The following is an 8,672-nucleotide window of genomic DNA, read 5'->3' on the forward strand; positions in this document are numbered from 1 at the left end:
GAAAATAAGCAGGCTTTGAAGTGGAAAAGAAAGATTCTCTTTGGACTCATGCCTGTTGCTGGCATTAAGACTTCAAGATGTGGCACAGGCTGGAGTTTCCTGTGGGGATAGTGGGTAGGCTGAGCTGGCTCTGCCTTACTGGGAATCTGAAGAATAGCCACTTCTAGTGGCAGTTATGGGCTACTCTCTGTAATGTCTCTGCCTCTGTTTTGTTAAGTAGCCTGGACTGAGCTATGCTTTGGGGGATCAAGTGAGGAGAACTATGTCCCCTGGGATGGGGCCATGTGGAGAGCCTGAATGAGGTGCAGGCAAAGTTCAAGAGCTGCAGCGGTTTGGAGCAGGGATAGCTGGCAAAAGGAATAGTAATTTCTAGGGAGGATCTGTGGCACACTGACCCATTCCTTAGGGATTCCTCAAAATACTTTAATAAGAGAACTCCTTTGCTCTACTGGCTCCTGAGAATTGACAGATTGGCCCAAGAAAAACAGAGTATTGCTTAGAAAAATACTGCCGCTTCTTGTAGTCACCACAAGAGCAAAAGTTCTTAACTGAGGCTCACATTCAGAGTAATGAATGGCCTCACATTTGTAATCTTTTGGCTCTATGATTTGCCTAGGGACTAAAGAACTAACAGCAGTAATAGGAAACTTGCTAGCTGGAATCTTGCTACCCTGTCCACCAAAATGGCTCGCTCATTGGTTCTTTCCTCTCAAATGGTTCTTTCCTCAACCTTGATAGTTTTATGATGATTATGTTTAGCTTAGTACACAGCCAAGATCTGAAGAGGATCCTTCTGCAGAGCTTCATAGTTCTCTGTATGTATCTCCATCCTTTCTGGCACTTTGCCCTGAAAATGTTGGCCACCTTGGCCTCCCTGAACTCCGTCTTCTCAATGCAGTGAGACTGTCAGGCTCTATTTGTGTTTCCTCTCTCTACAAAGTGGCCTGAAAACTCTCTCTCAGCTATAAGCTGGGGTACTCGTAGAATTCACTTCATTTGTTTCCCTTCTCTCAGGGATCACTATCCTGTGCTGCTTGTTGTCCAATATTTGATAACTATTGCTTCATACTTTTTGTCCAGTTTTCTAGATGATTAAGGCAGGAGGGTGAAAGTGGTCCTTTTGCACCATCATGGCCAGAAGTGGAAGTTTTGCCAAGCAATTTTATAAATTGTTATTTATAAATATGTTTTTTCAGTGAGACTGCATGGGTAATTTTTTTTAAGTCCTTAATTGTTTCTGGTATATCAAAATGTATTTTGCCTTCACTCTTTAATGATATTCTGACTGAGGATAAAATTCTAGGTTTACAGGGAAGTCTTTTATCATTCTTACTGTTATTTTGTAGGTAATCTGTTTTTTCCTCTCATCACTGGTAGCTTTTACAATTTTCTCTTTAATGTGTACATATCCCTATAATGCGCCTCAGCATGTGTTTATTTTATTAGCACTAAAAACTTATTTTTAAAATTTGAGGACTTATGTCTTTCAATAATATTTAAAAATTCTTATCTCATGTTTTCAAAGGCCGTTTCACCATCATTCTGTTTATTTCCTTCTAGAATTTTCATTATACGTGCTGGGGCTCTCCATTTATCCTGTCTCTTAACTATCTCCTTGTATCTTTGTGCTGCACTTTGGGTGAATTAATTTATTCTCTCTTCAATTATACCCAGTTTAGAGCTCTTACTTTTTCTTTAACTGCACATATTTTTAAAAATTTACATATATGTACTGTTCATTGTTTCTAAGAAGAGTTTAGAGCTCTAGCTTTTTAAACTTACATAGTTATCAAAGGAATAAAGCCAACCACAAAATAAGAATCAACAGAATGCAGTAATCCAGTCATAAATGGTAGTCAAATGTGCTTACACATATTCAAGAAATCAATCACCTAAGTTGTAAACAATAAATAGTTCATTTGTGTCCTTTTTTTTTTTTTTTTTAGATTCCAGATATAAGTGATATCATATGGCATTTTTCTTTCTCTTTCTGGCCCACTTCACTTAGAATGACGATCTCCAGGTCCATCTATGTTGCTGCAAATGGCATTATTTTATTCTTCTTTATGGCTAAGTAGTATTCCAGAGCTCTTACTAACTTTTAATTTTCACTGTTTTGTTTCTCTTAGTCACAAACAAATCAGCCAAGGAGTTCTTTTTCTTGTTCTTGGAGAGGGTTTTGTCACTTTCTTTCCAAGCTTCCTCCAATAATAAAGTGTCCTTATCAGATTCTCTCTCTAATTTTGTCATTTACTCTCTTAAGAATGTTTTTCCTAAAATAATAATAATAATAATTTTATTTACAAACCATAAATAGGCTAATAGACTCACAGATATAGAAAACAAACTGTGGTTACCGAGGGGAGGGGGGAAGAGTGGGAGGAGGGATAGATTAGGAGTTTGGAATTATTACATACACATGACTCTATATAAAATAAGTAAACAAACAAGACCTACTGTATAACACAGGGAACTATATTCAATTTCTTGTTGTGAGCTGTAATGGAAAAGAATATATATATATTGAATCACTTTGCTGTACACCTGAAATTAACATTGTAAATCAACTACACGTCAATAAAAAATAAGAATTAAAAAAAAAAGAATATTTTTCCTAGAGAGTCTCTTCTCTCTTGATGTAGGAAACTTTGTGAAAACAAAGATTAAATTTGAAAATGAAAAGCCAGAGGTGAGGTGGAAATGTTGGAAATCTTCAACTCTTATTGCTTAAAAACTGAGGCATAAGTCACAAAAGTTGGAGTGGAAAATCATAAATTTTATGGTCCAATTCCCTATCTTCTGAGACTCGGAAGTCAGTAAAAACGGACAGTTCAGTCTTCTCTGGACTGTTCTTCCATGCCTTAACATTTCTATTCATCCTTTAAAACCCAGATGAGGCAGACATCAATCTTGTTCTAATACTTTATGTATTAATTTCCTATCGCTGCTATAACAAATTACCACAAACTTTGTGGCTTAAAACCGCACAGATTTATTCTCTTACAGTTCTGGAGGCCACATGTCTGAAATTGGTTTCACTGGTTTAAAGTTAAGGTATCAGCAGTCCAGGTTCCTTCTAGGGGCTCTAGGGAAGAATCCACTTCCTTGCCTTTTCTAGCTTCTAGAGGCTGCCTGCATTCCTTGGCATAACTACAGCCTCTTGCTTCTGTGGTTACATTTCTTTCTCTTCTGTAGTCAAATTTCCCTCTGCCTCACTCTTTAATGGGCACTTGTGATTACACTTAGGGCCTGTCCTGATAATCCAGGATAATCTCTCCATCTCAAAATGTTTAATCACATTTGTAAAATCTCTTTTGCCATATGAGATAACATTCACAGATTCCAGGGATCTGGATGTGGGTATCTTTGGAGGCTGTTTTTCAGCGTACCACAGCTTCCCCTGTATTTTTCCTTTATGAAGTCAGTCAGGTCCTTCTCTATTCAGCCTATGGAAACTTTATACATACTTCTGTTGTATTTGTTAGGTATTTTCACTTTTTTATTTACACAGATATCTTCTCAAGTAAGAGTTCTTTAAGGACAGGAACTTTATCTTATATATTTGTCTGCCAGCATGGCACCCAGGACGTGCTCTTACAAGCCAATAAATATTTGTTTAATTAATTTTACTCTTTGATTCCAGCCTGGCTGTGAGCTATGAAATAATGAAGTGTTAGACTACTAGTCCTAAAAGGAATATCCAAAGGCTTTTCCTCAAAGTCTGAATCTATGTTTTTTTAGAAAATAATTTTAGATTTAGGAAAGTTGCCACAACAGAAGTAAATTAAGTATATGAAAACAAGCAAAAGGTTTACATTAGGGGTTTCAACCCAGAAAAAGCTGTGGAATGACCTGATAATTATTTTAAACTCACAACATCCCTATGAGATAAAACAGTATTACCTTTATGCCAATAAAACACAGAGCAAAGTAAATATCAAATGAATTTGATTTGAACATAAGTGAATACAATTGTGGAAATCAAGTAATTTCAGATGAATTCTTTTGTTTGTTTGTGGTTTGGGTGGGGCAGGTAATTAGGTTTATTTATTTACTTATTTAATGGAGGGACTAGGGATTGAACCCAGGACCTTATGCATGCTAGGCATCCACTCTACCACTGAGCTATACCCTCCCCCTCAGATGAAGTCTTAATTTAGATGAGCTATATTTTTATTCCCCAATGCACCTGTTTATCTATTATGTTTATCTTAGAAGTTGACTCAATGTCTTATGACATAGAGGTATAGAGCTAAATCATGTTCCCATTTCATAACTTAAATAATGAAGCTCAGAGGTCTAAGTTATGAGGCAATGCCCAAACAGAGACAGGGATAAGAGTGAGCTAGGATGATGGTTACCACCTTTCAGCCTAATGACAGGCCAGGCTACCTGCATCAGAATCACCTGGGAAGATTCTAAGTGTCCAGATACTTAAGTCCTCCTGGTCTCTAAGGTTCATGTTCCATTAATCAGGTAGAGTCCTGGGAATGTGTCTGTTTTAAAGCACTTCAGACAATTTACAATTATCAAGAAATCTAGAGTTCTCTTAGTTAGAGGTCCTACAGAAAGGTAAATGCCAAGCTTGAAGCAAAGAAACATTTTTGTTCCTTTGATTATGTATTCATTCTGAAAGAGATTCTTTTGGAAGAATCCACATCACATTCCTAGAAGAATGATCAGATTGGAGGCGTGACTAGTGAGTCTCACATTGAGGAAGAAAAGTGTTTTGTTTTGTCTTTTTCTATTTGAGGAAGAAAAGCTTTGAGCAGAAATCCAATAGAGTTTCTAATTGCCCTAGTCTATGGAAACCAAGATCTGAAAAGATTCTGGACAGCTTTACTGAGGTATGATTTTCACATCATAAGACTCACTCACTGTTAATTCAATGATTTTTAGTAAATTTATAGAGTTAATGCAACCAGCATGTCACAATCCAAGCTATAGTCCACTTGGGAGATGAGGTCAGCTGGTCACTTGGGAAACTAAGAATTAGCCATATAGGTTTGGGTAGTCTCAAGGCATTGCCTTTCTTTATTCTACATTATTTAATAAACTGTTTCTTTGTTAAATGTTGTTTCTTTTTTGAATAAAAAACATGTACATGTGGCACCAAGTTCAAAGGCATAAATGTGTATAAAATAATTCTCCCTTCCACCCTATCACCCAGACATCTGGCTTCTATTTCCAATAAATTAGTTCTTAAGGTAGATTACTAACCTGAAGTGGAAATCTTTAGGCAAATTAAGTTTGAAATGACAGCAGAGCATCCAATATTATTTTGGAGCTTGGGTAAGAAGTGCTAGAGATAATATAACTATCATTCTGGTGATATACTGGAAGCTTATCAATGGACATATTTTCTAAAGGATGGTGTAGAGAGAACAAAGACTATAACTTTGGGCACATTGACAGGCACATTAATAGGAGGGAAGAACAAAAAGTAAAGATAAAGGAGAAAAATAGGGTAAGAAGTTGAGAGAAAAAGGAAATAAACTTGTATTATGAAAAGTAAGAGTGAGGGAGGATATAGCTCAATGATAGAGCACATGCTTAGCGTGCACAAGGTCCTGGGTTCAATCCCCAGTATCTCCATTAAATAAAGAAATACACACACACACACACACACACACACACACCTGCTTATCCCCTCCCCCCAAAAAGAGTGATTTAAAAAAATAAATAAAAGTTTTAAAAAAAGTTGAGAGGAGTTTAAATAACATGCTGTTCAGTGGTTCCAAATTTTAAAGAGGTCATGCAGAATAGGGAATGAGAAAAGGCTTGCAGAATAGAGGATTACAATAAACTGAGAGTGAAGTTTCGGCAGAGATAGAGAAAAGATTGGATTCACATTGTAGGATATTGGGAAGACAATAGGATTTTCCTAATATACAAATAGCTCTTACAAGCCAATAAGAAAAAGATGATTATTCCAGTAAATAACATAAGTAAAGAACATGTACAGGCAAGAAACTGAAAAGGAAATGCAATTGGGTAATAAACATACGAAAACTGGTGCTGGAACAACTGGGCATCCACATATAAAAAAAAAAAGAATCTCAACAAGAACCTTACACACTTCATGAAAATTAATTCATAATGGATCATAGACCTAAATGTGAAATGCAAAACTACAAAACTCCTAGAAGATAATATAGGAGAAAACCTAAATGACCTCGGGTAAGGTGTTGCCTTTTTAGATACACCAAAGACATGATCCATAAAAGAAATGATTAATAAGCTGGACTTCAGTAAAATTTAAAATTTCTGTTCTGTGAAAGACAATGTCAGGAAAATTAGAAGACAAGCCACAAACTGGGAGAAAATACTTGCAAAATAGACATATGATAAAGGACTGTTATCCAAAATACATAAAGAACCCTTGAAACTCAACAATAAGAAAACAACCCAATCAAAAAATGGGCCAAAGACTTTAACAGACACCTTGCCAGAGAGGACAGCAAGGATATACAGATGGCAAATAAGCATATAAAAAGATGCTCCACATCATGAGTCATCAGGGAAATGACAAAACCATAAGATACCATTACACACCTATTAGAATAGCCTAAAACAGAACACAACACAAATGCTGGTGAAGAGTATGGAGCAACAGGAACTCTCATATATTGCTAGTGGGAGTGAAAAATAGTATAAACACTTTGGATGGCTGTTTGGTGGTTTCTTATAAAACTAAACATACTCTTAATGTACGATCTAGAAATTGCACTCCTTGGTATTTCCTCAAGGGAGCTAAAAACCTGTGTGCACACAAAAACCTGCACACAGATGTTTATAGGAACTGTATTCACAATTGCCAAAATCTGGAAGCAACCTAGATGTTCTTCAACAGGTAAATGGATAAACTGTGGTATATCCGGACAATTGAATATTATTTAGCACTAAAAGGAAATAATCTATCAAGCCTTAAAAAGATATGGAGGAAATTTAAACGTATATTACTAAGTAAAAGAAGCCAATGTGAGAAAGCTACATACTCTTTGATCCCAACTATATGTCATTCTGGAAAAGGCAAAACTATGGAGACAGTAACAAGATTAGTGGTTGCCAGGGATGGGTATGCAGAGCACAGAGGATTTTTAGGGTAGTAAAAACACTCTGTATGATATTATCATGATGGATATATGCCATTATATGTTTGTCCAGATGCATAGAATGTACAACACCAAGAATGAACCTTAAGGTAAACTATGGGCTTTGGGTGATTATGATGGGTCAATGTAGTTTTATCCTTAGTAAAACATATACCATTCTGGTGATGTTGATGATGGAGGAGGCTGTGCAAAATGGGAGGAAGAGGGATATATGGGAAACCTCTGTACCTTCCTCTTAGTTTTGTTGTAAATGCATAACTGTTCCTAAAAAAAAGGATGTGTAACTTCACTACTAATTAAATATATGTGAATTAAAACATCTGGATATCTTTTTTTCTTGATATAGCACCAAAGTTGAAAAGATTGGTAATATCCAAAGTTGATAAGGATGTTGAGAAGTGGGAACCCTAACGTACTCTTTGTGGTACTGTTATTTGATAACTTTTTGAAGAGCAACTTGGCAATATCTACTCGAAACATTTTTAGTCTTTGACTTAGAAATTCCACTTTTAAGAATGTGTGAAAATCATTTTCAAGGCAAAGAAGTATCTAGCAGGATGTTCATTACAGCTTTATTTATATTAATAAATATTGGAAATAATTTCAATGTCCCCTGGTAGTTATTAATTAAACATTGGCACATTTGGGTAATGGAATACTCTACAGTGGTTAAAAAATTAAAGTAATGCTATATGTGCTACCATGGAAAAAAGTGAAAAGAGTAAATTGAAGATTATGTGGCATAAGCTTGCTGTTATTTTAAATTATATACACATGTATTATACAGACAGAAAAAGAACTATGGAGAAATATACATCAGTCTCGATTATTTTGTGAAGTAATATTAGAAGAGATTTTCACTTTCTACAGCAATTGTTAATCCACAATATTCATAGGATTGTGGTGAGGATTAAATGAGTTAATATGTCATAAGGCAATTAAAACAGTGGCATATAGCACATAGAAGCTACTGTACAAAATTGTTACACTATGTTAAATATTTTTGAAATTTTGATTTTTTACAGTAAGCATATTTATCTATATTTGGCATATATTTTTTAAAGCAGGAAAAAAGATAGTAAAAAATGATATGGTGAAAATGCAGGCAGTATTTGAGCATTTTAAACACGAATGAAAATGAAATGGGAGCTTGAGGATGCCAATGGGTCCTCTCTGCAGATTTGAAAGGAGGAGCAAGTTGAAAGGAGTGAGTTGAAAGGGAATGGTTGATGAGAGTAAGGCTCAGACAGAAGAAAACGGCAAACTATAATAGTATCAACTGATATTTAATGAATGTTTACCATGGGCCAGGTGTTCCAATTAATTGCTTTGGAGGCTACAGAGTGAAAAAGTTAATCTGGAGAGGAGGAACAGTCTTTGAGATTAGAACAAAGATTCTTAACCTTCACTCTCTGAAATGATATGCTACAGTTGGTGGGCAGATGTCTTTTTAAAATATCCAGAACAAGGTCCATAGCTTTCATCAGGCTTCTAGAAGTGTTTGAGCCCTCTCTTTCAAAGGTGAAAACAATCAAGGAAGGATGAAAGTTTGATTTT

This window comes from Camelus bactrianus, chromosome 15 (assembly GCF_048773025.1).
Source record: "Camelus bactrianus isolate YW-2024 breed Bactrian camel chromosome 15, ASM4877302v1, whole genome shotgun sequence".
NCBI classification, from domain to species: Eukaryota; Metazoa; Chordata; class Mammalia; order Artiodactyla; family Camelidae; genus Camelus; species Camelus bactrianus.